The sequence below is a fragment of the Marmota marmota genome, unplaced genomic scaffold (assembly GCF_001458135.2).
Source record: "Marmota marmota marmota unplaced genomic scaffold, marMar, whole genome shotgun sequence".
NCBI lineage: Eukaryota > Metazoa > Chordata > Mammalia > Rodentia > Sciuridae > Marmota > Marmota marmota.
Window position 1 is genome coordinate 53580951 of NW_026000174.1, and position 27884 is coordinate 53608834.

The window sequence follows — 27884 nt, forward strand, 5'->3', positions numbered from 1 at the left end:
CCTGATTCCTTCCACCATTTCACTGTTTTATTTTCTCCACAGCACTTACCAGCTATTTACATGCACGTTAATTAATCTGTGATCTCTCCCCGATTAGAATGTAAATTCCACAAAAAACAGGAATCCTGTGCACCTGGTTTGTCCCTTTACCTCTGCATCTAGAGTGCTGCTGGTCACAGAGAGCACTCTGCAAATATTTATTCAATAGATAAAACACCCATGAGTCTCCCACTTACCTTTTTCTAGATCCCTTGCTCACTGTCTCACCTCTCACATAACAGAAGAAAACATTGTGGTACACTTTCCATGAATAGTTTTGGCCTCTTGGAATATTTTCCTGTCCAGGACCACAGATGGTCCCAACTCTTAGTTCAGGGCTCCATAACTGGCTATTGAATGACTTCTTACTCCTGACCGGGCTTCTTAGGGACATAGAATAGACAACCCTTTTCCTTTCCCTTTCAGAACACTAGTTAAGAAATGGGTCAGCAGCACCATCTTTATGTATAAAGGAAAGATCATTACATATATATTTTCCTCAGAACTTGCAATCTTGCTTAATAACTTAGCCTCAACCTTCTATCTGCCAATACTTGCAAATAAATCCTTGGAGAAAATAAAATACAGCATCCCAAGGTTTCTAACCACAAATTTGGCACAACCTCCTAAATAGAGTGCCCAACACTACTTTCAAATGCTTGCTTTTGAAGGGTCTTCAGATTCTGTGTTGGACGCAGGCCATACATAATTATTTCAACATTGAATTCTGGAATAAATTTTTGCACCTAAATAATTGAATGAAACGCCTTTTAACCCTCTGCTCCATGCATAGGTCTAGCTCCCTATGAAGGACCACACCGAGACTTTTCTGGCCGTTACTAGGCTGCCCCGAAGTGCCCGCAAGGGAGCATCTCCTGCATCCCTCGCACTGGAAGAGGGCAGGTGCACTTTGGATACAATGTCGCCATCGCTTCTCATTCCAACAACCCCATGCACAACGGAAAACACTCTTAAGGCTCCAAGGGCTTCACAGACCACGCGGGGGGCGGGGGAGAGCCGCGTACTCTTTTTTACCTGCCCAGACAATTCAGCAATCACAGCCGCATCATTCACATCCAGCCAAGCCAATCACTCGCCGGTCCTGTGCGTCACGTGACTTCCGAGTACTTCCGGCCTCTGGTTGGGTTCTGTCTCTGGTTCCCAAAGCCGGACGCTAGGATCCCCGCACAGTTTCACAGTCGCACGCGACTGCCCGTCCCCTTCTCCTAGCTTCAGCCAATAGGAGGCCGTCTCTTCTCAGGAACCAATGACGAGACGTCCTTGAGGGGCCGACCGGTGACGCAAGCGGAGCGGAGGCGGGGCGTGGGCCGGGGTCACGTGGTGTGACGCGCGCCTGCTGCCGGGAGCTGGCTGGGCCGCGGACCGCGGGGCCGGGTTTGCGGCTAGGGGTCTGGCCGCCCGGTGTGTAGGGGCCATGCCGCCGGGTCCCCGGGCCTGCTTGGCTCTGCTCCCCGGCCGCTGCGCCCCGCGTCCCCGCCGGGATGGTGAACCTGGCGGCCAGGGTGTGGCGCCGGCTCCTGCGGAAGAGGTGGGTGCTGGCCCTGGTCTCCGGGCTCTCGCTGATCTACTTCCTCAGCAGCACCCTCAAGCAGGAGGAGAGGGAGTGAGAGATCGGAATCTCCTCCAGGTTCAGGACGGCGACCAACCCATTCCATGGAAGGTACAGTTCAACTTGGGCAATAGCAGCCGGCCAAGCCATCAGTGCCGGAACTCCATTCAAGGGAAGCACCTCATCACGGACGACCTGGGGTCCGTCTGCGAACGGAAGGATCTGCTGACCCACGGCTGCCGCAATGTCAGCGTCCCCAGCACAATGCAGTACTGCTGCGATGGCTGCCTGGCCAACGGCTGCGGCAGCGCCTACGAGCACTGTGTGTCCTGCTGCCTGCAGCCCAACAAGCAACTCCTCCTGGAGCGCTTCCTCAACCGGGCAGCGGTGGCATTCCAGAACCTCTTCATGGCGGTGGAAGATCACTTTGAACTGTGCTGGGCTGAGTGCAGGACCTCTTCCCAGAGTGTGCAGCACGAGAACACCTACCGGACCCCGGGGCCGAGTGCTGCTACGGAGAGAGCCCGCCCGAGCTCTTCCCTGCGTGACGGCCGCTGCAGCCCGGGCCCTGAGACGCTGCTGGAGGACGCGCGCCACCCAGGGCCAGACTTCAATGTCCCATCCAGTCCAGGGCAAGGAGACAAGGTGGCATGGGGACACTGGACTGTGACCACTTCCTGCACTGTCCACGGGCGCTGCCCACCATCGGGCGGCACCTGGCAGAGCTCCTCTCTGAAGCGGACTGGAACCTCGGGCTGGGCCCAGGCAGGAAAGAACCGCGGGCTGAGCTGGGGGTGGTGCCGGCCTCCCTGGAGACTCAGCTCGGCACCCCCACCGGGGCCTGTGGCTTGTGTCCATCAGGGTTAGGGTGTTCACTTCCATTTTGATCTGGGCTCTGCTCTGCAAAATTATTTATTAGACTCCTTTGGAATACTGGGAAAACCCTAGTGTTTTATGGAGGAAAATGCCTTACCATTCTAGTTGGATATATGCAGAGGAATTGTTTTTGTTGTTGTCCTCGGGTCCTAGAGTTTCACGAGTTGAATTGTCCCTTCACCCAGGTAAGATGGCTTGTCCCTTGGAATGTGGATCTTCTCTCTAGGGAGTTATTTTTTGGTTTTGACAATGTCTTCGAGAGTGGGTCTCAGATACAACGGAGGAACCCTATCCCGGCTTTTAAAATCATCTGAACACTCCAGAACTGCTGCGTTCTAACCTCGGGCAGCGCTGCCAGCAGGGGCCCTGAGTGCCCCGGGCCCCGTTCTGGGTTCCCATGTGCCATCTGCCTCAGGACTGTTCCAGCCACGGTGGTGACGTGTCCAGAGGCGGTCCTTCTCCCTTCCTGCACCACTGTCGAAGGACTGGGATCTGCTCCGTGTGGCACAAGGGGGCCTCCTCCCCTCTCCTGTCACAGAAGCCCTGTGCTGAGGCCCTTCCTGGGCACACAGCTGTTACTGCTTCAGCGTTTTTGTATAAATGTTCAGTTTTCCTATGATTTTTGGAGAAGAAAACCCAACTTTCTGAGAAAAAAAAAAAAAAAGAACCTGGCGAGAGGCCCTCTTCAAACAGGAGACCAGGCTCACTGCTGCCCACTGGTCCCCTTCCAGGGCAGCCAAGAAACCAGCTTCAGAAGGTTCCAGCATCCGTCAACCCCACTGTTCCTCTAGCACCGGGGCCCGCCAACCTTCCAGGCAGCGTCGGGCTATGCTTCCTGCTCGCAGCCACTGGCCTGCCGGCTGCTGCCTCCCCCGGGCCACTGCCTCCCGCCGCCCACGGCAGGAGACGGGCCTGCAGGACACAGCAGCCCGTCTGTCCCTCACCCGCCTCTGCCCACCTCTGTCCTGTAGGTCGTGGTTCCGGGGACTCTTCCTGGGATCGGCCCAAATAACAAGCCTCCTTCCTGGCCCTCTGCCCTGTCCTGTCTCTGGGAAGCAGCTCCTCAGGCTCAGCCGGGAGCCACCTGCCCCTGGTGCCCCGAGGCTCTCGTGCCTGGAGCTGCGACCCGGTGACCTCCTGTTCCTCCTTCAGAATCAAGATGGCCACAGACAGCCCGCAGCGGGAGGGTGCTGGAGGGGGGGCTGCTGGAGCCCAGGGAGGACCTAGTTCACAGGAGCCCTGCCCCTGTGGCGACCTCTGAGTTTTACATGTGGAGCCAGGTTACGTGGAGGCTGTGTTAGAGGAAAGCCAGGAGGGACTTCTGGGGACCCCTGCACGACTTTGCGACTCGTCTGTTCACTTCAGATTACTTCCCCCAAAAGATTATAAAAAACAAAGTGAAACAAAACGGCTCCCCTGCCGAGGCGCGCTCCTGGAAGCCACGGGCAGGCTGGGCCGGAGTCCCTGCCTCGGGTCCCTGTGGGTCCAGCTTGTCTCCCTGCTGGGGCTTGGCTTCTCCGAGCTGATGATCTTTCCCTCTAGACAGAAGTCCCCCGGGCAGGGACGGTGTCTCTGTGTGCCTTCTGCACCTGTCACAGTGGCTGTTCCAAACACGTCACACCCCTCCCTTGATGATAACCTTCAATCCTCAGGGCAACCCAGGAAGTTATGTCCCTGCCATTGAGGAGCAGACGGAGGCTCAGAGAGGTCAAGTGTCTCGACAAAAATCCCAAAGGTAGCAGGTGGCAGGGCGCGGGCAGGATTTGAACAGCTCCAGCCGTCGGGCTTCAGAATCCATCTCCTGAACTCACCGCCCTGAGGAACACGTGAGGCCTGGGAGCTGAGCAGACTTTTAGCATCAGGTTAGCATCCAGCTCAGCCACTCACTAGCTGTGTGACCCTGGGCAAGTTATCCAACCTCTCTGAGCTTGATTTCCTCTTCTGATAAAGATGAAGTGAAGAACCATAAGTAACAAGACAAAGCTCGCAAAGTGCTTAGCACAGTGCCAGACACAGGTCACCATGGCGCCCGAGGTACACGGCAACCCTGGGGAGAAGGATACAGGCGGTAGATAGTAACCATGGTAACGGTGCAGCAAATATGATGATAACAAAATGCTTGCACTGAGTGAAGGATGCACCAGGAAAAGGGAACGATCATCAGTTTCTGGAAGATTCTGCACATGGTGAACCGGGTGTTGAGGAAGAGTAGAGGAGAGGCCACCAATTTGGAAGCAGAGAGGATGGCGCGCGGAAGGAGCCAGGTGCGAGCGTGGGGAGGGCAGAGGAGAGGGACGGGCCCCAGCCCAGGCACGGGGATGCTGGTGGCCCTTAGAGAAGGTGGGGAGCCCCGCCCCCACCCACCTCCTGGACTGCTCCGAGCCTGAAGAGAATCCAGAAATCAGGGCCCAGGCCCCGCGGCTCCCCTCCTCCTGCCTCGGAAGGCCTGGTGCCCGTCTGCTCCACAGTTAGCAGCCGTCCCTCATCCGCCCCCGGGGGGGGGGGGCCTTTGTGTGGCAGGAGGAGGAAGGGCTGGTCGATGCCAGAGGAGCCCCCAGTGCCACATGCTCCGCGTCCCCCCAGCTTGCCTGCAGAGTGCAGGTGGGTGGGAGGCTGCTGAAGCCCCCGCCACCCACCGAGAGGCTCCCAGGGCTGGCACGGGGGCCAGGCACCGCCGGGAGGGGAGGGGCGCGGCTGTCAGCAGCGGGAAGCCATCCAAGGCCCAGGAATAACCCGACCGCAAGACAAGGAGGCGCTGTCTGGAACCTCGTCTTCCTCCCGTGGAGGCCACACGTGGGGGCCAAGGTGTCCTGGGAGTGCTGCTCTGAGGGGCCTCCCCACAGGGGTCCACACCTGTGCTCCTTCCTGTCAGGACACCCTCAAGCGGATGTCCTTGATGAGACAGCACCCGCCAGACAGGGTCCAGGGCTTTATTGTGTATGTGAGACCCCGGGCCTCAAAGAAATGTTGGCTGAGCCCGGATCCCACCACAAACCACGGGAAACACAGAGACTTCAGCTTTCCCCCGGCTCTGGACCCTGCGCTTTCTGTTGTTTGCTTGGTAAATAACAGCCGAGAGCCAAGGTCAGGCGCGGTTCCGGGAATGGGCGCCAGGCCTCGATCTTGCACCTCATTCCCGTGCACAGGCAGAAGAGCGACAGTGAGCAAGGACGTTCAGACCGACAGCAGGTTCTTGGGGACAGCAGTAAGTGACACGCAGACAACAAGCCTGGGATGGCAGCTGCCTCTGTGGGGCGGTCAGGGAGGCCTCTAGGAGGAGGGGACATCTGAGCGGGTCCCTTGGTGGGGACAGGCAGCCAGGGCAGAGAGCTGGGTGAGAGGGCCGCAAGCCTGGCTGGCCTCCAGGTGCAGAGGCCCAGGAGGACCCAGGGAGGGAGGACACCAGCTGCAGGGGCTGCAGTGGGCAGGGAAGGGGCACGGATGGGCAGGCGGGCGGGCGGCCAGGTGTGCAGACCAGGCGGAGCCCTTGTTAGGGAAGGGTTCTGGACTGGATTGTGGGTGGAAGGGGCCCAGGACGGGGAGACAGGCGGGCGTGACCTGCCGTGTTTGTGAAGCCCACTGCAGCAGTGCGGCCTCTGGGTCCACTCCGCTCCGGCCAGACAGGAAGCCGGCTGGACAAGGGCCGACAGCAGTGGATGGGGTTCTGGGAGGGAGCTAATGTGGGCTGCTGATAGGAAAGAGTGACAGGTGGCTGGAAGGGGGGGGGCTGGGGACTGGGACTCGGGGCTGGGTGCCCCAGGGCACACCCACCATCCCAGCTGCGTGGGAGCATCGCAGGTTCAAGGCCAGCCTGGGTGACGTCACCCGACCCTGTCTCAATCAAAACAAGAACTGGGGGTTTGAGCACAAAAAGTAAAGACTCTGTGTCCCCATCAGAGTGGACGCTGTGAAGGAGTGGCCACGGGGAGGGAAGGGAGGAGGGAGGGATGTGGGATAATGGGATCCCCAAATCGAGTTCTAGAGCTCTGGAGTCCGACAGGGGGGCTACCGTAAGGGGACAGAAATCCTCGTCACCTTGATTATCTGGCTATACCCTGTACAGGTCCCAAGTGATCGCACCAGACCCTATAGACAGGTACCATTTTAAAAATCAAAATAAGGATTAACCCCCCTCCCCAATAAAGAATGACTCTGTTCTACTTTGATGCCGAGTGCAGATTCAAAGAACTCTTCTTGTTTTTGTATCAGAGATTGAACTCAGGGGCACTTGACCCCTAAGCCACACCCCAGCCCTGTTTTGTGTTTTATTTAGAGACAGAGTCTCACTGAGTGGCTTAGAGCCTCACCATTGCTGAGGCTGGCCTTGAACTCTCGATCCTCCTGCCTCAGCCTCCTGAGCTGCTGGGATTATAGGCGTGTGCCACCGTGTCCAGCAAAAGGAACTCTTGAGGTTGGTTTTAGGTCCATGAGTTTCTTGATAACTGTAACTTTTTTCAGTAGATCTGCAACACTGAGAAGTCCCTTGCCTGAGTTCTTACAATGCTGTCACCTTTCCTTAATGCTTTGTCCCCGTTGATATAAAAATCCGATGGCCAAATGAATAGTTTATATGTTGAAACTAAGTATTGCTTCGTATCACCCGGCCGATGCTCTCTGCTTGAACGTCCTGTTCAAATTTGACCCACGGAAGAAATAGGAGCATCCCGGAGAACCATGATTCATTATCCGACACAACTGCATACGGCTTTCATTTTAGGAACACAGACTAAAGTAACCTTGTGGAGAGCAGAGAAACTGGTGGAATTACGTGGCTACGGTTCACTTGTCTGCCGTCACATGGGAAATCCTGTGGCCCTTATTTCCCCAGTAGCGGGAGTTGTAAGGGACGTGGGTCTTCCTGGCCTGCTGGTCTCTGCCAGGGTTCCCAGAGCAGGTCTCCACGGAGCCCCCGGGGGTGAGGAGCAGGCTGTGGGAAGGCCTCGGCCGCACCCCTCACTTCCCCAGAGCTGTTACACTTTTATCTGCTTTGGGTTTTGAGGCTCTGGGCTAGCCTTCCTTGTAATAATAGATCCTGTCACTCAAAAACATTTTTAGAGTCCTGATGACTCCATGGTCTAGGTCACTGTCTTTGAAGAGGACAGTCGCGGGCTCTGTGCATTATTGCCTGAGACGCTCGGAAAACTACAGGCTCCTGTGTCCCACCCACAATTCCACTGCCCCAGATACTTTGGAGTCTGTAGTTTTCCCATATAAAATACTCAGTTCAAGTCAAATTTTTCCAGTTGTCTCAAAAATGTTCTTTTATGCTGTTTTATCTAAATCCGGGTCCCAACAAGGTGACATGTTCCTTAGGGCTGTTTTGTCTCTTAAGTCTTCTCACCTTAAACTGTTCTCCCTTTTTTTTTTTTCTTTAATGACATCGTGCTGTGGTCTGAACGCCTGTGTCCCCACCCCCAGGTGTCGGCATCAGGAGGCAGGTCTTAGAGAGGTGGTCAGGTCACGAGGCAGGAGCCCTCGTGAATGGGATTAGTGCCCTTCTACATGAGGGCCAAGAGACCCCTCACCTCCTCCACTGTGCGAGGACACAGTGAGGGGACAGCCGTCATGAACCAGGATGTGCGTCCTCACCAGATGTCAAATCAGCCGGTGCCTACTTATCAAACTTCCAGAACTGTGAGCGATAACTTTGTAAGCTACCCAGCCTCTGGTATTTTGTTATAGTCCAAGCAGGCCAGACGGACACTTGTGGATGAGGACAGCCAGCCACCCCACAGGAGGCCACCTCCCTCCTGCCTGGGGATTTGCTTCCTCTTGACATCAGTTCCCTGAAACCCTGCATTTCCCGTCAACTAGAAGCTAACTGTGAGGAGTTGATCAGATGCTGTGCCAACGCTCTTGGCAAGAAAAGTTCCCAGAGGTGATGAGTTCCTCTGACTCTATCATGTCACGTTGGATTTCTATTGTTTTAAAGCAAAACAATGGAGTAAGACAGGAAGAAAACCTAGCCCCATTCAGGGAAGAGGAGCTTGGTCAGATTCCAGTTGGTCTGGAATTTATTATCCATTACTGTAGTTCCAGAAACCCGACCAGTTGGAGACCCCCTTGGGGTGAATACATCCTCCTTTACAAAAGGCAAAGACTTCCCGGAACCTTGGGACTCTGGCAACCACTCACACCTTAGTGTGAACAAGCCCCATCACCTCCTTTTCTTCCTAGGTACCTAATTAAAATGAGCGTATCTGAGGAGAGGTCCTGGTGGTCCTCTGTGGTGTGCCACAAGGAAGACAATACCAGGCAGCATGAGAGCCCGGGGTCTGGAGAACGGGCCTTGGTGGTGACAGGCTCGGGTGACTGCAAGAGAGACCAGATCACGTGGGGTCTGGCAGCAGGAAGAAGGACGGTAGTTGGCAGCTGGGAGTGGGGCCAGTCCCAGTGACGGGCTCTCAGGGCAGAAGAGAGTCCCAGACCCTCTTAGAGAGGCCTCCCCCGAGAACAAGGCACACACAACGTGAGCATTCGCTGCACACTTGGAAATAAGGGAAAGGAAACGTGAGCCTCTAATCAAACCACCTGCTGAAGTCCCTGAAATTTGATCTTGGCATGGTTAGCTAAGGACAGCGAAGGGGACATCCTTGTCCCGCTCCTTCCTTCTTCCCGCCTACAGATCCCTCCCAGCAGTGCTAGAGCTCATCTATGGGCGGGTCCTCTGTGGGCCAGCCTGGCCCTAACAACCATGGGCAATGTTATTTTTTTGAAATAATGGATTCCAAGTTCCTGCGTATAAGTGTTGGCTGATCCCGAGTCCTCCCTGTGGAAATGGGCAAGAAGGGATTTTGCATGGTCATTCCACTATCTGCAAGGTGCAGTTTGAGGAATCGGGGACATGACGGTCAACCAGACAGACGAGGTCCTTCTCTTAGTGGGAGAAGTAAAAGGAAGATGGCGGCCAAGATGTCAAACCAGACGTACATCTGAGCACTTCTGGGATGGACCTGTGAGTTCAAGATGGTCTGCTTCCTATTCTAGGACATTCTTACTCCCCCATCGACCTTCTCCCCACCTGCTAAGTTCGGGTGCCTCCCAAGGTTCCGTGATTCCCTTGTATTCTTCTTCAAGATGTTTTGGTGAGAAACTGGGTGGCTTCTGAGCCCACCCACAAGCTCACGCTCTGGAGCCGTGGACCAGCCATGCAGGGAAACGTCCTAAAGCCCACGGAGTCCACCGTCTCATTAGGTGACAAGAGTGACATTCAGAGAGGGTTGGTGGCTTGGCCGAGACAACTCTGTTAGTGTAAGGGCTGGACGTAAATCCATGGTGACTGCTTCCAAACACCACGTCCTTCTGAGACGCTCACACGTCCCCTCCAAGTCCATTTTACAGATAAGGAAACTGAGGTTCATCTGCCCATGCATGGCCCTAAGCTGCTCGGTGTCTTTATGGTAGAGCGTGGGCCCAGCTGAATTTCCAGTGCCACTTTTTTGTGGCGTGATTTTTGGTCGGTAATTGTGGGCTCCAGGTGCTGCTCAAGTTGAAGCCACCTCCTGGTGTCCGGCCCGAGCCTTGCTACCCTTCTCTGTGGATGTAACATGATGACTGCCTGAGGAGGCTGCCTTCCAGGGTGCAGGCTCCAGGGACCCACCCTTGTCCTCCAGCAACATGGCACCAGGGACGGGGACATCTACACTCCAAGAAGAGGACACTGGGTGGGGGTCCAGTGCCAGCCCTGTCTGTCTCCCCCTCCACGAACACCTTCAGGGGTTCCACATTGCCAACCAAATGACGGCAAGCCCCTCACCCTGGTGTCCAAGGCTGCCCCGGGACGGCCGCACCTATCCTCCCCGCCGTGCCCCTGGGTCTGGTCAGGCGGCGGTACTCTGCACCTTCTGTCCCTCCTCCCACTACTCCCTGCCCACAATTCTCCATCACCTCTCCTCTGCAGGATTTCCATCCCTCCAAGTGAAGTTCAGGTTCAACATCCCCGGAGGTGCCTTCCGTGACCGTTCCGGCTGGACAAGACCTCTTCCTCGACCTCCTGGCATTGGTCAGGGACATTTTTGATAACAAGCCACAGAAATTCAGCTCATAGCGTCAACACCTAAAGGGGAATGATCGACCCATGTCATTGGGCAACCCGGGCATGGACCAGGTCACCTGACCTGTCCATGGTCTCTCTGGGGACCGCCCTCACCCTTCCCTACTGTGGATGGAGTGCACTGCGGTGGGAGGGCGAGGAAGGGGAGAAGGAAGTCAGTCAAGTTTGGCTGCAGCCTGGTGCAAACCCAGCTTCATGGGCATCTGCCCTGGTGGGAGGGATGAACCTGCCTGGTGTGGCATGGTGTGTGCCCTCCCAGAGCCGTTGCTGAGCCAGGAGAAGGGGGCACTGTTCTTGGTCAGCAGGCGTCATGAAATGACCTCATGGGCGGGAAACATGGGCTGTGATTGGCACCTGGCCAGTGATGTGGTGGTGATGGGGGAGCAGCCAAGGAAGGGGCGTGTGGCAGACGAAAGCAAGTGTCTGTCCTGCTACTCGATCTTGTGACGTGCGTGTTTTGTGTCTGTAACTCTCTTTGCACGAGACCATGAGCATCTGACTCACTGGACTTGACTTCCCTGGGGACAAGGGACTGTCTCATTTCTATCTGCAGCCCCCACCTGGCATGGGGTCTGGCCAGCCTTTCTAGTTGTGCATAGAATCATTTTCCTCTGGCATTGACCTTCCAAATTACTCCTGGGGGGGAGAAGAGAGATCGGGGAGAAGCGAGTTCTTCACCCGGTCCCTGGAGTTCTGAGATCCCTCCCGAGGACAGAGAACCATCAGGACACTGTGTCTTCCTACACCTGCCTTTATTTGTTTCCCATATATTGAGATTTCTTGTAGAAAATAACCCAAAGAATGTTTTCTGTAGCTTTTAAGAGTTAGAATACCCCTGGGCTAGGGGAGGGAGCCCCACAACCATGGGTTCTTTGAGTAGTTTGTCATTCAAGGGAGCCATGGTCAAATGAGTTAGGGACATTTTGCTGGCTCCAGCCCCTTCTAGGAGATGAAGAAGGTACTCGAGCCTTTTAAATGCTCTGAGAAGTCCTGTGGACAACACCTGCTTGAAGATGTTTGACTCCCTGATTCCCAAAATGGCTCCACCATAAATCTTTTTGCTATTAAGTACGATTAACACCCTGAAGAACCAATGTTCCAAGGGGCCCAGACTGTAAACCCCTAGACAGGGACCGCTGGCCCCTTCCAGCCCTGTTGGTATTGGAACTACATGGAAAACGGCTGAGGGACAGGGTTAGGCCCCAGGCAGGAGGACTGCAGTCACGGAGCAGGTGACTTTTCTACAGTGGGTCCCAGACACTCAACCTGCTGTGGAAGGTGTGAATTGGGCTGATTTTTTATTTTATTCTATTTTATTTGTACCAGGGATTAAACCCAGAGGTGCTTACCCCCTGAGCCCCATCCCCAGCCCTTTTTGTGTCTTATTGAGAGACAGGGTCTCACTGAGTTGCTTAGCACCTCGCTTTTGCTGAGGCTGGCTTTGAACTCTCAATCCTCCTGCCTCAGCCTCCTGAGCTGCTGGGATGACAGGTGTGCGCCACCAGCAGTGCCCGATTTGTTACATCATATTAGCAACAGGTGTCTAAAATCCTAAAACGGTGTGCATCCTTTGCCCCGCCCGGCAGTGCTATTTCTAAACTTTATCTGAAGGAAATTGTGACACAGATACCCAGAAAGAATGGACAGAGACATTCCTCAAGTCTTGATCATTATCCTGAAAACTGAAAACCATCTTAGTCTGAAAAAAAATGGGGGGGCACCCCTGCCATGGAAGTGAGTGTCCATTAACTACAACATGGTATAGCGAGGGAGACTGGGGACGCAGACTGGGCAGGAAGCAGGCCACACCTTAGAGGAGCTCACTCTTCTAGCTTTTCTCACCTGTATTTCAACTTCTCCACAGCACAGTCACATCTCTTGGGTCAGAGGGAGCTGCCTGCTGGTGTCCTCGGTGACCAAGGAACGTTCTAGTTTCCAGCCAGGACCCCCGTCTGCCTTTGTGGGACCGAACACCGGTCAGCAGCTCCCTGCAGGCAGAGCTGGGCCTGGCGCCTCTGTCCCTTCCTCCGGCCAGCCTCACGCTGGTGGAAACACAGATGCTCAAGTGTGTCACCTGGAAAGTGCGGCCCAAGCCAGCACCAGGCCACCAGACTCACGTCGGGAGCTGGCGCTGAGCCGGGTGGCAGGCCCCAGCCAAGGCCCCGGGCACCGTCTGCGGGCTCCACAGCGGGCTCTGGGGGGGTCTTCCCAGGGTCCCCCGCCCCGCCAGGCCTGCGGACAGGAGAGGGCGGTGGGGGCGGCCCCTGTGGTTGGCCGGGGAGGGCGGCCCCTGCCATTCCTGCGGTGGAGGCTGCCAGGGCTGGGCTGTGGCTGTTTCCTGGGGAGAAGAAAGGGCAGGATGAGTGTCCCAGACACCAACAATGGGGAGGAATGCACGCCCTGCTGAGAGCACAGGCCGCTGTCTCTGTGTCCCCCAGCCCCTCGGGCACGTCTGGGGGCTGGGGCAGACCATGCCAGCATTCTGGCCCCAAGAGGGAGCGTGGGTGACGCTAAGTGACTGTGGGTCCCCTGTGTCCTCCCAAGTCCAGGCGGGTCATGGGGCTCAGACATAGCTCTGGGGTGTAGCGGGTCTCTGAGTTCTGCACCAACCCATTTGCTTTACAAATGAGGACACTGAGTCTCACAGAAGTGAGGTGACAGGAGGGCTCGAGGCCACTCTCCAGGCCTGGGTGGGCTGTCCCCTAAGATGGCAAAGTGGGTGAGACGGAATCTCGATAGCACCCCACACACATTCAGGGAGCCTGGCCCGTCCAGGGGCCCTGACGCCTGGCCTGCCTACTGTGCTCACTCCCGGCCTTCATCCCCATGGAAGGTTCTAGAAAGGCAGGGTCGCCAACGTGCTCAGTGCAGTTCTTTAGGAAACCTGTATTCCAGAAAGGTCAGCATCTTCAGAGGGGGGTCAGGGAAATCAAAGACCTTCAAGCTCAAAGGAATGGCTGTCTGGTGGGATTTCAGTCGTGGTGGCATCTTTCCCTCCGAGGTTCTTCCTGGGGCTCTTTAAATTGTCCCCCGCCCTGGCCCCATGACCTGTCTTGAGCTAGGTCCTCCCCTGAGTTCTCATCCCCTGTTAGCTGTGTGACATTGAAAAGTCACCTACCCTCTCTGGGCCTCAAGAGCTGAAGCAGGTGAAGCTTAAGGGGACCGAGGCCCACGGGAATCAGAATCACCTGTGGATGGTGTGGCCATAGCAGTCCATGTGCCCCCTCCCAGCCCCAGGCGAGGTCCCTCTCTGCAGGGTGGCACCTGGGCATCTGCCTTCTGAGTGGCCTCCCAGTGATCTGACCGTCGCTGGATGTGAGCAGCCACAGCAGGGAGGGCGGCTCGGTCCCAGGCAGGCTGTGTGTGTGACGGACAGGTGGGGACACCTTCCGTCTCTGTGTGCCTCCTGGGCCACTCCCCCAGCCCAGGCTCCGCAGCGAGGGAGACTTGGCCTGTGTGGCCCCGGGCTGGAGCCGCGGCTGCTGGGCTGAGACTCGGCTGGCCCTCTGTTCCAGACGGCCAGGACTGGGCAGGGCCGGGGATCAGCCTGCAGGGAGCCCTGGCTTCCAGAAAGGTCCACATCCTTGCCTGCTACCAGGGCTCTGGGGGGCACCCAACACCCAGGCTGCCAAGGGCCTGCCAGGCCTGGTCTCTCTCCATGCAGCCTTTAAACTGACCCGTCCTCCTGTGGAGCCGCTTCTGAGCGACTCAGAGAGGAGGACCAGGGGTGGTACCGTGGACGGGACAGGGAGAGGCTGAGCTGGGCCCCCATCTCTCCAGACTGGGGACGACAAGAGGAGCCCAGGTCTCTGGCTGGGGCGCTGGAGTTACGAGAATCTGGCTCAAGTTCTTGGAGAGATAGCAACAATATTCAAGTGAAAAATAAGATTTATAAGGGTGACCCCACTTTTGTAGACCCGTGTATCGTAACGTGTGTGAGCAGGCGTCCCTCTCTCTGTCCTCTATATCTGAAGGCACCAGGCGGGGTGACCTTCCCTGCCACAGTCTGGCTGGGCACACAATCACGAGCCACCACACAGCTTGCAGATTCAAACAGCAACTCTTTATTCCCGAACTCACACCAGCCGTCTACAAACACGTTCTGGGGAAATCCACGTTCTCTGCCCAAATCCACCTCCACTGGGCTTCTGTCTCCCAAAATATATTCTGAATCCCGTGAGAACTCAAGGGGAACTCAGGCAGCAGGATACGCCCTATTCCCAGCAGGAATAATCTTAAACCTTAAACCTGGAACCTAAACTGGGAACGCCCTAAACACGATTATCTTAAACCGGGAACACCCTAATCCGCCTTGGTCCTTGAGCAAGGTCACCTACATTCAATGTCACTGCAACATGGGGTACGCTGGCAAGGAAATTGTCATACCTACTTGGCTAATGGCTCCCAGCATCTCCCCAGACTAGGGGCACAGGCTGCCCTCACTCCAGACTCCAGCCAGGAATTCGGAGGCCCTCGGGGCTGGTCTCACTTGGGACCAGAGAGCCACCAACTTGGGACATCTCCACGGACCCTGCGTTGGTCAGTGTAGTGACCAAAATACCTGAAGAGAACAAGGTCAAGGAGGAAAGGTTTATTCAGGCTCACTGTCCAGGGGTTCCGTCCATGGCAGCCCGAGTCCCTTGCCCTGGGCCCACGGTGGGGCACACATCCCGGCCAAGGAACACTGAGCACCTCCCGGGAATGGGAAGCAGACAGGGAGGGGGCCGGGAGATCACCCCCAGGCTGGGCCCGTGGCCACCCGCTCCAGCCGGCCCACCTGCCTGCACCTCCAGCCGGTCAGTGGCCTCCAACCAGGACGGACTGGGGGTCAAGGTCCCTCTCCAGCCGTGTCACCCCAGACATTCCTGCCTTAACACAGGGGTTTGGGGGACACCACGCAGCCAGACCACGACCGGCTCCATCCACTTGATAATTTACTAGAAAGACTCGGTGCCAAGGGCCACTGTGGTTATGACTGAAGTTTTATTTTAACAAAAGGTCAGAAATGAGGAGAGAGGCAGAGGGCGGGGCAGAGTCTGAGGGTTTCGAAGGAGAAGTTTCCAGCACCATCAGGAAAGTTCGCCCTCGGAACAGCAGCCAGGAAACGTCCAGAGCTTCCGGCCCAGTGTTCACTGTGGCTTCGGTGGACACAGGCGTGACTGACTGAATCACGGGGCTGTGGTTGAACTTGGTCTCCAGGCCCCTCGGCTCCCCAGGGCCTGGGCTGGAACGAGGTCGCTCAGGCCACAGTCCTTCCACCCCTTGGTGCTCCCCATCCTGAACCGTCCATTAGCATCAACTTGCCAGGGGACCACCAGGCACCACCTCACGACAGGAAGTGTCACGTGTGGTCGGAGGGTCCCACCGCAAGTGGCCCACACTGGGTTCCCTGGGGAAAGTCCAAGCATCTGAGGTCACCTCCCAGGGGCCGGGGACAAAGGCCAGCTAAACCCGTGATTACACAATACGTGACATAGAAAAAGAAACGCTCCCGCCACATGTGAGTAGCGGTCCCCTGGGGACACTGGAGCGAGGGGAGGGGACGTTGCAATGCGGTCACCAGGACCCCTCCCGGTTCTTCCCGACACGTGCCAGGCTGCATCTCCAGCCTCCCCTGAAGTTGGCCGTGGCCGTGGATTTGGGATTGTGGCCAAGGGAAGGTGAGCAGAAATGAGGCTTGGCTCCTCCGCCCCGGCCAGAAAACACAGGCACCCCGCGATCTCCACCCTCCATCCCCACCCGCTGGCGGAAACAGCCCCTGTGGCCCCAGAAGATGAAGGAGCCACGGAGGGAGGCTCTGAGCTCCCAAATCATCAAGAGGAAGCCAAGTCCCAAACACCCTGCTCGCTCTTTTGCATGAGCAAAAATAATCTTCTAGATGTTAAGAAACTAAAATTTGAGCCGGGTGCAGAGGTGCACACCTGTCAGCCCAGGGGCCCGGGAGGCTGAGGCAGGAGGATCGTGAGTTCACAGCCAGCCTCAGCAGAAGCGAAGCCCTAAGCAACTCAGTGAGACCCTGTCTCTAAATATAAAGAGGGCTGGGGATGGGGCTCAGTGGTCGAGTGCCCCTGGGTTCAATCCCAGGTACCAAAAAGAAAGAAAGAAAGAAACCAAACTTTGGGGGTTGCTTCTGAACGGCAGGCAGTCCCCCTGAGCAGTGCAGGGAAAGTGCCCTCTGTCTGAACCGCCATTGTAAAGGCAGATTCTTGTCCTAGGAACACAAAGCAAACACTAAATGGTTTTTTTTAAGATGACAACACACACACACACAAAAAAAAATCAAATTGATGGCTCAAATAGAGGCCCCTGAATGATTAAAAAACTGCTTTGGGAGAAGATTTTAGCAGAAGGACTTTGTAACCCCGGAGAAGCCGGCTCTGATGGAGCTCTTCTCCTGGGTCAGTGCTCCCCCAGCAGGACGGGAAGTGGCAGGTCTCCTGCCGGGGACAGGCGTGACCCCCCAGGGGTGAGGACAAGCCCCGGGAGCTTCTCCCCAAACCTGCTGCTTGGGTGGCACCCCTGGGGCTTCTCCCGCTCCCACAAGTCCCCGTGGCCTGGGTCAGCGTCCTGCCCAGCTCTTTCCCATTCCCCCGGGGGTCCGGAATCCCTGGCCTTCACTGTAGAGGTGGGGAGACTGAGGCCAGGGCTAAGGCACAGAGCCAGCAGGACCTCAGCCATGTCCCCATCCCCAGTGTCCCTCCCCAGGGCAGTGCTTGGACGGAAGGAAGTCTGGGTGTCACACATATGTCACCAACCTCATTGCCCTGTGACCTTCACCGGGAGGTCTGGGACACTTTGCCTAAAAGAAACACTTGCTGAACATCTTCCCATCACCACCACCACCATCATCGTTCCTGCTCTAAACTGACCAAGTTCAGAGAGATTCAGGAACTTTTCCAAGATTGCACAGGGAGGAAAGAGAAGAAATTGGATTTGAACTCAGATCTGGAACCTGACCCGCACTTTCCATTGTGCCATCCTGCCTCTCTTCAGGCAAACTCCAAACAGTGTTCAGAGTGATGAAGTACAGAAATGTTAACCCATTTCACCTCAGCACCTCCAATACCCCCATTTAATAGATGAAAAAATTAAGGCAGAGAGACACGGGATGACCAGGCACCACAGCGGAGCTGAGGTTTGAATCCAGGTCGTCAGGCCTCTGAAAAAATGTACAGAAACTTATCAAGTTCCATGTGTCAGTCAGTTTTCCATCTCTGTAACAAAACACCTGATGTCGTCAACTTAGGAAAAGAAAAGGTTTGTTGTGTCTCACGGTATTTGGGGGTTTCGACCCTTAAGGGTTGGGTCTATTGCTTTGGGCCTGCGTGAGGCAGTGCATCATGGCGGAGTGCAGCAGACTGCCCACCCAGCACCAGGGAGCAAGACAGAGCGGGCCAGGGCTCAAAGGCACACCACCGCCACCGGAAGACACCCCCGACCCGTCCCACCTCCTGAGTCCCCACCAGTGCTTCTCGGGGGTCATGCCTTTCGCACGGAGGGACTTTGGTGGCCTCTAGGAGCCACTGGGGATCCCCAGCCTGGCATCCCGGGGAGCTCAGCCTGTCGCCCACGTGCCCTGGGGCAGCTGTGGCCACACAGGGCTCTGCAGGGCTCTGCCTTTGCTCCTTCTGCTGGCCACAGTCACCTGTGCCATCTGCCCATCTTGCGGACAAAGACCTGATTGCTTAGGGCCCTGCCCTGGGGGACACCAAGGTGAGCGCTTGACAGGAGCCAGGCCGAGGCCCACACAGTGGCGTCCTGGGACCCCCAGCAGCCCCGGGGCAGGCACTTCCCCACCCCTACGACAGAGACGAGGCAAGAGAGGCTCGTGGCCACCGGCAGCCCGGTCAAGGTGTGCAGCTGCCAAGTGTGGCTGTCCTGGCCGAGCCAGACGGCGGTCCTGCTGCTCAGTCCCCTAGCAGACAGGACGCAGGCCCCACCACGCGCTCGGCCTCAGACACACTGGGACCCCATGGGCACCAGGCGGGCCGCAGAGGCAGACCCCAACCGCCACTGTCCTGGGGCCACGCTGCGTCCCGGCCTGTCTTCCCCCAGCACCCGAGGGTCCGGCCTCCAGCCTTGGCCTCCTCGGGGGCCTCCAACTGAACCCTTCTTGTGAGGGACCTGAGATGGCTCTGGAGGCCCCCAGGGCCGGTTTGTAAAAAGGTCAGCCTTGACCCTCATGGAAACGGCACCCCAAACCCAGCAGGGCCACTGGTGACCCAGGTCCCAAGGTGCGCAGTGTTTATAGATGGCAGAGCCTACTAGATGCTACCGGAGTCCCAGGACCTCCCCATGGCACCCCAGCCCCGGCCTTCCACCCCTTTCCCGTCACCTCCCCAGATCCTCCCCAGGTCCTCCCCCATGTCCTCCCCAGGTCCTCCCTAGATCCTCCCCAGGTCCTCCCCCAGGTCCTCCCCAGGTCCTCCTCCATCACCTCCCTAGGTCCTCCCTAGATCCTCCCCAGGTCCTCCCCCAGGTCCTCCCGCGGGTCCTCCCCCAGGTCCTCCCTGACCCCTCCCGCCAACCCCAGCAGCCATCCCGGCTCTTGCTGGACCCTGAACGGCAGATGACCTGTTTAGGGAGGACATGTCCAGTAAGATGAGCCCAGCAGGCCGCTCCCAGACAGGAGAGAGTGGGGGCCTGGCTCAGAGGCCTGGCGGTCTTAGCCAGAAATGTCCCCTAGGACTCAGGACAAGAGCAGAGCAGTTCAGAGTCACAGGAAGTCACAAGTCCCTTGCTCACCAGGTGGCAAGTCCTACTCAAGAAGTAGACCATCTGAAGTTATTATTTATTTTTTTTATCCCTTTGGGATTTTCAAAAATGTTCAATAATTTATCCAAGTGATCAGCTGTTGTTGAAAAGTAGGAAAATGTAGCCACAGTGGTTTGGAAATGTCCTCTTATTTATTGAGTTCTAATTATAAAGCTATTAAGGGGTTTATTTATTTATTGTTGTGGTATTAGGGGTTGAATTTGGGGGTTGCTCTACCACTGAACTACATCTCTAGCCCTTTTTATTTTTCTAAACTTTGAGATGGGGTCTTGCTAGGTCACTGAGGCTGGCCTCCAACTTCTGATCCTCCTGCCTGGGCCTCCTGAGTAGATGAGATTATCATTGTGTTACTAAGGAGTCTTAAGAGGGAAGAGCAGGTAGCCTTGGGTTCAAATCCCAGATCTGCCCTTCAGAAGCTGTGTGGGAGTCCCGTCCCTCTCCAAACCCTTCTGATTTGGAAAATGGAACTGCAGCATCCCTTTCAGTAGTATTGATGTGGAGTTCATGGAGATCTCAGCAGCAAACACCACGCACAGAGACTCAGCCAACTACAGTCAGAACCCGTTCCATCCTGGTATTTATTGATATTTTTTTCATCTTAAAAACTAGCCTCACCGTTTGTTTACTATCGTTCAAGCCCAAACCCAGGAGTCACCTTGAACAGCTGCCTTCCTGCTCTCCCAGGGCAGAAGCATTTGCAGACAGCGCCACTTCCTGCGTCCTCCCTACGCCGCCATTTCTGGACTCCCCACTTCCTTTCCATCTTACTTGCGGTTGCCGCCTGCTGGGCTCCTGGCCCGGCTCCCTGAGTGGCCCCCAGCTCCCTGCTCCCCTCCACTGTCCACTCACCCCAGGGAGCCCGTCGGCCGCCTTCCCTGCTCAGAAGCCTCCAGTGGGGGCTTAAAACCCGAGTCCTGCCAGGGCCCCAAGGCCCTTCCTGGCTTTGCACGCTCTGCCCTCCGGGCCTCACCGCCTGCTCTTTCCTACACTGGGCCGAGCAGCTCTGGGTCATCGGAGGCCCCCTTGACCGCCTGGATGACCCCCTGCAGCCCTCACTCTCTGGCCCCTGGTCTGATCCACAGGGTTTTCAACTATCTGAAATTCCTATCCAGTCATGGTTGTCAGGAGCCTAGAGCCCGAGTCCCTCCAGGGCGAGGACCATCTCTCTCCTGGGTCCTGGTTTTCCCAGCTCCTCTAAGGCTGCTCAATCAGCTGTGAATATGAAAGGAACTCGGAAACGTTGCTTCCCCCAGGAAGCCACCCTGGATTTCCCAGGGCGCCTGGTGCCCATGTGTGCTGGCTGGTGGGACCCACTTGAGCCTAATTGACTGAGGGTCTCCAAGAGGAGCTGTAGGGGAGGGTCTGCCCTGTGACCGCAGGGGCCTGGACCTCCTGCTCAGGAACAGGCAGGTTGGTGAACCAGCAAGAGGTCAGGGCCAAGAGTGAACCAGTTCTCAAAATCGGGAAGAAATTCCAAGCCTGGACTCCGGTGTAGTGACAGGAGACCCGTCCAGCAAGAATCTGCATTGTAAACCCAGAGCTCCCGCAGGGCTGGTCCCCAACCCAGCATCAGGTGGCTGCCCCGTAACCACCTGCCCTCCATCCTTGCAGCCTGCCAAATGGCTGGCCAATATCCTGGGGTCACCTGGGGAGGCAGGGGTCCCTGACCGCCAGGTGGCTGAGTCCAAGGAGGAACAAGAAGGAGAAGCCAAACCCCGGGGCTCCCCTGGACTGGGGTCCAGAGTCCACCCTGGAGCTCTGGCTAAAGAGCAGACTTGTACGAGAACGGTCCACCTGGCTCTCCTGGCTGTGGCCTTGGACTCCTGAGTCATGGGTTCGAATCTCAGCTCTACCTAGTCGCGGGGAAGCGAGCTTGGGTGAGTCACGGTGCCGTTCTGCGCCTGGCTTCTTCCTCTGTGGTGGGGATGTTGATGGTACCCATCCCAGGATGCTGGAGTGAAGCGGGAGAGGTCTGTCGAGCACTGAGGACCTGGGACCCGCCCAGCAGGGAGCAGGGCTGCCTGGGCTTGTTTCCTGTCATCCATTCACATGGATTTCCCGTAGCTCAGCCTCGGGAGCAGATCATCACCACGGGCATCTTCAGGGGTTTGACCTCACTACCAATTCAAAAGGCGATGCTTCTAGACTCGGTCCGTTAACCAGAACATATTTAGTCCTGAGAGACAACAAGAAAGGAAGCATTTTGGGTAGGTGAGGCCGGCCAGAGCTCAGGCTTCATCCCATGCCCCTAACCCCCTCCAGTCTCTGTCCTGCCTCAAAGATAAACTTTCTTTTTTTTTTTTCTTTCTTTGGTCCCCGGAATTGAAACCAGGGGCACTCAACCACTGAGCCCCATCCCCAGCCCTATTTTGTATTTGATTTAGAGACAGGGTCTCCCTGAGTGGCTTAGCACCTCGCCCCTTGCTGAGGCTGGCTTTGAACTGGCAATCCTCCTGCCTCTGTCACCAGGAGAATGTCACCATGAATCTCCTGTCCTGAAGCAGCCACCCTGGCTTGAAGGGGTGCAGAGGCCCCTAAATTCCAAGGTGACACCCCTCCCTTAGGACGTGCCCCTGCGTCTCTTCCTGTCCCTCGGAGTCACCCCGACGGTTGATCTGCAACGTGACTCAGGCCCGGAGCTCTGGGCTTGCTGAGCGGGGACAGGGGCCACATCCCCAAGGAGTGTTGCCCACAGAATTGGTTCAGAGATAACGGTGGTCCTGGAGGAGAGAAGGTGGGCGACCACAGAGGTGTCACTTAGTCTGTACAGTGAAAGGAAATGAAGACCAAGACGGAGAGCGGACAGCCCAGTGTCTGACCCTGAGCCGGTTTCCAGACTTGGGACTCCCTGGCTGGGAGGGGCTGGGTCTCCAGGAGGAAGTCCAGCAGGTGGACAGGACGGGGATTGTCTGGCCCTGCCCCAAGAAACCCATGTCCACTGACTGGAGTAACTGCATTCCTGAGCACGCGAGGACCAGCAGACGCGGGCAGGAGTCCTCTGTGAGGGAGAAGCGGACGGGAGCCAGGTCCCGCTGAGGGTGGGTCCACTGGGTCCCTGGATGAACTCAGCGCCGTTGCCTGACCCCCCGGTTTGCAGTGGGCCTGCTCAGGTGGCGCAGGGCTCAGAGTGTGCAGAGCATCCACACTGGTTCCTTAACAGTGTGCAGGATCCAGATGTCCAGATGTAGGCTTCTAAAACTGTCCCCTCTGCCCAGCTAAGAGTAAACAAAAGGACAACTCTGTATCCCAGAGAGGAGAGGGGATAGCAGCAATTAGTGCCACTTCTAAAGGATGCGGGGGCCGGGGATCCCCATGACATTTCCCTTTAACTCACCAGCCTCACCAGCCCAGCCCCGGTGGAAGCCACAGAGGTCCCGCAGGGTGGCAACGGACCCCTCCTTGCACCCTTCCTCAGACGGTGGCTACGATTGCAGCTGTTGTGCCCGATGAGGTTCCTCTGCTGGACAAGATCACCATGACCATCAGGAAATGACCCGTGACCATGAATGTGTTCTTTTCTGTCTGTCCGTCAGGAGCAGTTTGCATTGACCTGGAAGGGTCAGCAGTGGACACTCACAGACTCGGCCCAGGGCTGCATTCCTTCTTCTACCTTCTGCCATAAACCAGTCCACGGATGACCGGCCGTCTGGACCTCTGCAGAGCGCAGCCTTGGTGTCTATGCCACATTAACGGACCAGAGGAGTGAGAGGCACACATCCACCAGGAGCCTGGGATCTGCCCGCTCGGAGGTGGCAGGCGAGTCCCGGGAGGTTCCAGAGCTGCACTCATGCGGCCTGAGAGCCCAGCCTAGTCCTGGTCTGGACATTCCTGCTAACATCAAGGGGAAAGCACCACAGAGGCAGAAGGTCAGCGCCGGGCAGGGCTTTTCCGGTCCCAGAGGCAAGTGACGTGAAAAGCCATCTCTGAGTGGGGACCCAAGCAGGAAAGCAGCCAGGCCAGGCTGGGGTGCAGGAAGCCCCTCTGCTGCCCAGAGAGCCCCATGGGCCCTGTGGTCGGGCAGCTCTCCATGGTGGGAAAAGGCTTCGTGGACTCGGGCAGATCCCAACAGAAGAATCTCAGCAGAGACCTCTGAAGGTCAGGGGCAAGGTCGTGCTCTCTGAGGTGGAAAAGCAGACACCCTTCAAACAGCCTCTGGAGATAGAACCCGGCCACGGGACACCACTCTCCACACAGCCGGGGCTGCCCGTCACTGGCTGAATTCAGACACTGTCACATTTACAGAGCATTCACTGGGCATGACCCAGGTCCCACATCATCTGCCACCCTCATACTGTCACCTGTCCCTTGGCTTTCACCTGTGTCCATGCATCGGGTCCCTTATAACCAAATGACAGAGGGAAGCTCAGGATGGGTCGGCTTGCCACGTGTGAGCAGATGGCAGTGGGCGGGGGCTGCCCATGGCCCACTCGGGTTAGTCTTGAAAAACAGTGTCCAGGGGTCATTCTCCGGGTGGGTAGAGCTGTGGGCGGGAAGCTGGTCACCCACTCAGCGCAGAGGAAAAGTGGCCCAAGGTTAGAGTCCATACAGACTCCTGGACACTGGGGAATGGCTTGGCTGTTGTCCTGGGGACCAGAAGGAGAGAATCTGGAAGATTGAGAACAAAGTAGGGAAGAAACTCGTGAATAGATTTCCAAGTCAGTCGTGAAGCCCAGAACCCTTCTACTGCCTGTCAGTGGCCAGAAGGGACAGTCCACAACCACGCAGAGACAGCGGCTCAGCGGGGTTGCCAGCCAGCCTGTCCCCCGCCACCGCAGAGCCAGACTGGAACTTGGACCGAGCCGCCAGGGGCGGGTGGACCTCCTGCCGCTGAGTGAGTCACCCCGTTGCTCAACTCCCAGCTCCAGGAAGGAGGCCCGGCCGGGCCCTGCTGTGGCCTCTTCCCTCAGCTGGCCCAGTGGCCACTTGGTGGGAAGTGATGGCCCTGGACTCTTTCCACCCTGGAACCAGCACAGATTTTTCTCGTCTAGAAGTGACCCATGGTCAAGGGGTGAGTTTCTGTTTTCTTCCCTCCCCCAGGGCCAGGGCACTGAAGAAGGCTGCCCGGGACCAAGGGACAGAGTAAAGGACGGACAGACCCCTTCCCCTATCTTCAGAGTGACCGTCCAACCCCTGCACCCCTCTCAAGGTTCCTCTCTGTCATCTTCTAAGGAGAATCTCCTGGGAGTCTGAGCCCCTTCAGATGACACGGGCTGGTCTCCTGTCCCAGAAGCCATAACTCGATTGCACCTTCAAAGTCCCTGGGGCCACGTAAGGTGACCACAGATCCCAGGGAGTTAAGATGCGGGCATCTCTGAGGGAAGGACACCCCCTGACGGCAGAGCCAAGCCCAGCCCGGCCACAGTGCTCACCCGGCTGAGCATCGAGCACCCCGAGGTTCCTTCCCACGGGGGGGGGCTGGGCGGCCTGGTCTCGGCCAGGACAGAGAGCTGTCAAAGGCTCATGGCACGACACCTCTGGGTGGCCCACGGTCCACCTCCAGTGAGGAGGCCAGGGACGAGCCCAGCCACCCTGCCTGCGGCTCAGCGAGTACAGGGACACTGCTGCTTCTGAGGGCCGAGCTGCAGCAGGGGTCACCTCTCAGGGCCTCCTTCTTCAGCTGGACAATGGGGATGGTAGAGAGGACACCTCCCTCACAGGGTGCCACATGGGGGCCTGCGTGAATGCTGGGTGCTGATGGTCACCTGGTGCCAGGCCCAGGGCAGTGCCCAGTGCGTGCTGGCCACTGAGGCTGAGAGGGCCATCCAAGGTGCTCGCTCCCCTCCCGAGGACAGAGCCCATGCTGCAACAAACAGCCCCCAGCCACCGCCCGCCTCTCCCAGCCACTCTGTGCCTGCGTGTGACCGCGTGACTGTCAGGCGACAGAGAGAAGTGATGGCGTTGGCCCTTCGACACCTCCCGCCACCTCCCAGTCCCCTCTCTCCTGTCTGCCGGCTGAATGACACACTAACCAACCCTCTGCTTTGGGGGTCCCGTGTCCACAGCAGCAGAGAACCTGGCCTTCACTGACAGGGACGTGACGGCTCCTCAGCCGCCCCCGCCCCCCGCCGAGGACCCAGCCCAAGGAACACCAGTGACATGAAGCCCAGAACGAGACTCCGTTAATCCTGGGGCCCTCAGGTCCCAGGGCTGACCCTGTTGGGACCGTTTAGGGCGCACAGGCTGAGCGTGTACCTGGGACGAAAGGACCTATCAGTCACCGCAGCTACAGGTGGCTGGCGCGTCCCACGAGTGGACACGTCCTGTGCTCTATCTCACTGACCCCCATGAGGCGGGTGCCAAGTTCATTCCACTGGACCCAGGAGGGACCTCTGTAAAAACTTCACAGAGGTTTCAGGTTGGCCTAGGGCCACACAGCGACAGAGCAGAGGGACTCAAGTCTGGGGCGTCCAAGGCCAAGCCACACGCTCAACCTGTGTGGCTTCTGTCCCCTGGAGGTGGCAGGAGCTAAGAGGGTTGCGGACCCGCAAAGGAGATTTTAATTTGAACAATGGACAGTTCCCTGGGACCTGGCTGACGCCTCCCATTAAGATGCTCTAGAATCAGATTTGCATAATGGGTCGAGAAGGTCGTTGGGAAAAGGGCCAAATCCATAACCCTGGGCCACGGAGTCCACAAGTGGGTTAGAAGACACAGAAAGGAGGCGACCCGACCTCTCTTCTGTTCTACCCTAGCCAGCGACAGCCCTCAAGTTTCTTGACCTCCAACAAAACAAAACCACAAAACTTACCTATTCCAGATTTGGGGATTTATGGGTTCACAGTTAAATGATCTGATAGATATTAAGAAAACTGGGAATGTCTTTGGGTCCCAGATCCCCTTCGAGCCATCTAGAAGGGTCTGTGTTTCTTAGCAAGCCTCAGTAACGTGGCCTACTAAGATCTGCCTCCACTTCCTGTTGCCACGACACAGCTCAGGGACTGTGTGGCCTTGAACAAGCCGTGAACAGATTTGGTTCAACTGTCTGCGGGGTTCTGCGATCTGGTTTGGGTTCGGCCGACCTCGGCTGGACTGGCTCGTGCATCTTCAGTCAGTTGTGGGTTGTGTGGACGTCCTGCTGACCTTGACTGGGCTCACACCCGTGTCTAGTGTCTCAGTTGGTCTGGGATGGCCTTGTCCAAGGTCACTGGGCAGTTGGGTCTGGGTGCTAGTCTCATTCTCCAACAGGACAGCCTGAGCACATTCTCAAGGCAGGTTAATCTATACCTTAAGTATAGTAAGAGATGAACAATAATAACTAAAAATAAAAGAGAGCAATTTTAACAATTGCTCCTGTGTTTTGAGACCATTTTTGAAGTGAAGTAAGGATTACTTGAACACAGCACAGCAACACCATGGCAGTTAATCTACTAACGGAGATGGCTGCTAAGTGACTAACGGGAGGGTAGTATACACAGCATGGATACACTGAACAAAGGTCTGATGTATGTCTTGGGTGGAACAGAAGGGGACGGCATGAGATTTCATCATACTACTGAGGACAGCATCAATTTCAGACTTATGAATTGTTTATTTCTGGAATTTTCCATTTAATATTTTCAGCCTGTATTTGACCATAGGTAAATGAAACCATTGAGAGTAAAATCGTGGATTAGGAGGGGGCTACTGTGTCATCTTGAATCCTCCAGCACATTTTCATCCTGTCCCTGATTTAGAACCTCAGAGAGGTAAAGTCATTTACAGAAAGTCACACAGTGGGTAAACATCAAGAGCTAAGATTAGAATTTCCTGACAGCTGAGTGCATTAGGCAATCTTTCTATACTAGCACGTGGCTTGATGTGCAGCAAATATTCTTATGACTAATTTTGAGAATGTATCATAACAATCGTAGACGGTTTGGGATTTTGATAGTTTGTTAGTGTGAACATTTTAAATATAAAATTTTGATAAAATCGATCATCCCCACATAACAATAATCACAGTACTACTAATAATAACTTATCAAAAACACCACGTGACAAGCACTGTGCTAAGAACATAGTTACGTTGGGCACAGTGGCACATACCTGGGGGCTGAGGCGTGTTCAAGGCCACCCTGGGCAACTTAGTGAGACCCTATCTCAAAATGATAAGGGCCTGGGCTGCAGCTCAGTGTAAGGTGCTCACCTACATGTGCAGGGCTCTGGGCTCCCTCCTCAGTGCTGCAGAAAAACCGACCCCAGCTCCCACCAGCCTCACAGCTCATTTATCTCATAAGCAACCGTCCTGTGAGATGGGCGCGATTTCCCCTGTTTTATGGATGACCTGGGAGGAGGCTGGCCTGGGCTCTAGCCAGAACTCATGCTTCCAATCATCCTGCTAAACCGTCCCCCTTCTTTGCTGTGAAATAGAATCGGATGTGTTTGGGGGGCACCCTGGGGATGGCCAGCCGTGCCCCCAGGAGCCCCCCGTCCCTTTCATCTCCTCGGTCAGGTGTGGGAGCCCCTCGGCGGGACGGATGGGGGGGCGGGGCGCGAGGGTCTGGTGCACGGCGAGGTTCTGAGGCTGCAGCAGGAAATCATGCCGGGGAGGTGGGGGCTCCTCGCTGAGAGCAGGCACTGGCCGTGGGGACC

General features: G+C 56.5%; 1 long non-coding RNA gene and 1 pseudogene across 1 annotated transcript; both read left to right on the forward strand.

Moving 5' to 3' along the window:
- The first annotated feature begins 1362 nt into the window (after window positions 1-1362).
- LOC107134552 lies at window positions 1363-3115 on the forward strand (annotated as a pseudogene).
- A 19746-nt stretch (window positions 3116-22861) lies between these two features.
- LOC125612100 lies at window positions 22862-26619 on the forward strand. The gene is made up of 2 exons (XR_007342409.1): window positions 22862-24321; window positions 25316-26619. It is a non-coding gene; the product is annotated as an uncharacterized LOC125612100 (long non-coding RNA).
- Window positions 26620-27884: the final 1265 nt, after the last annotated feature.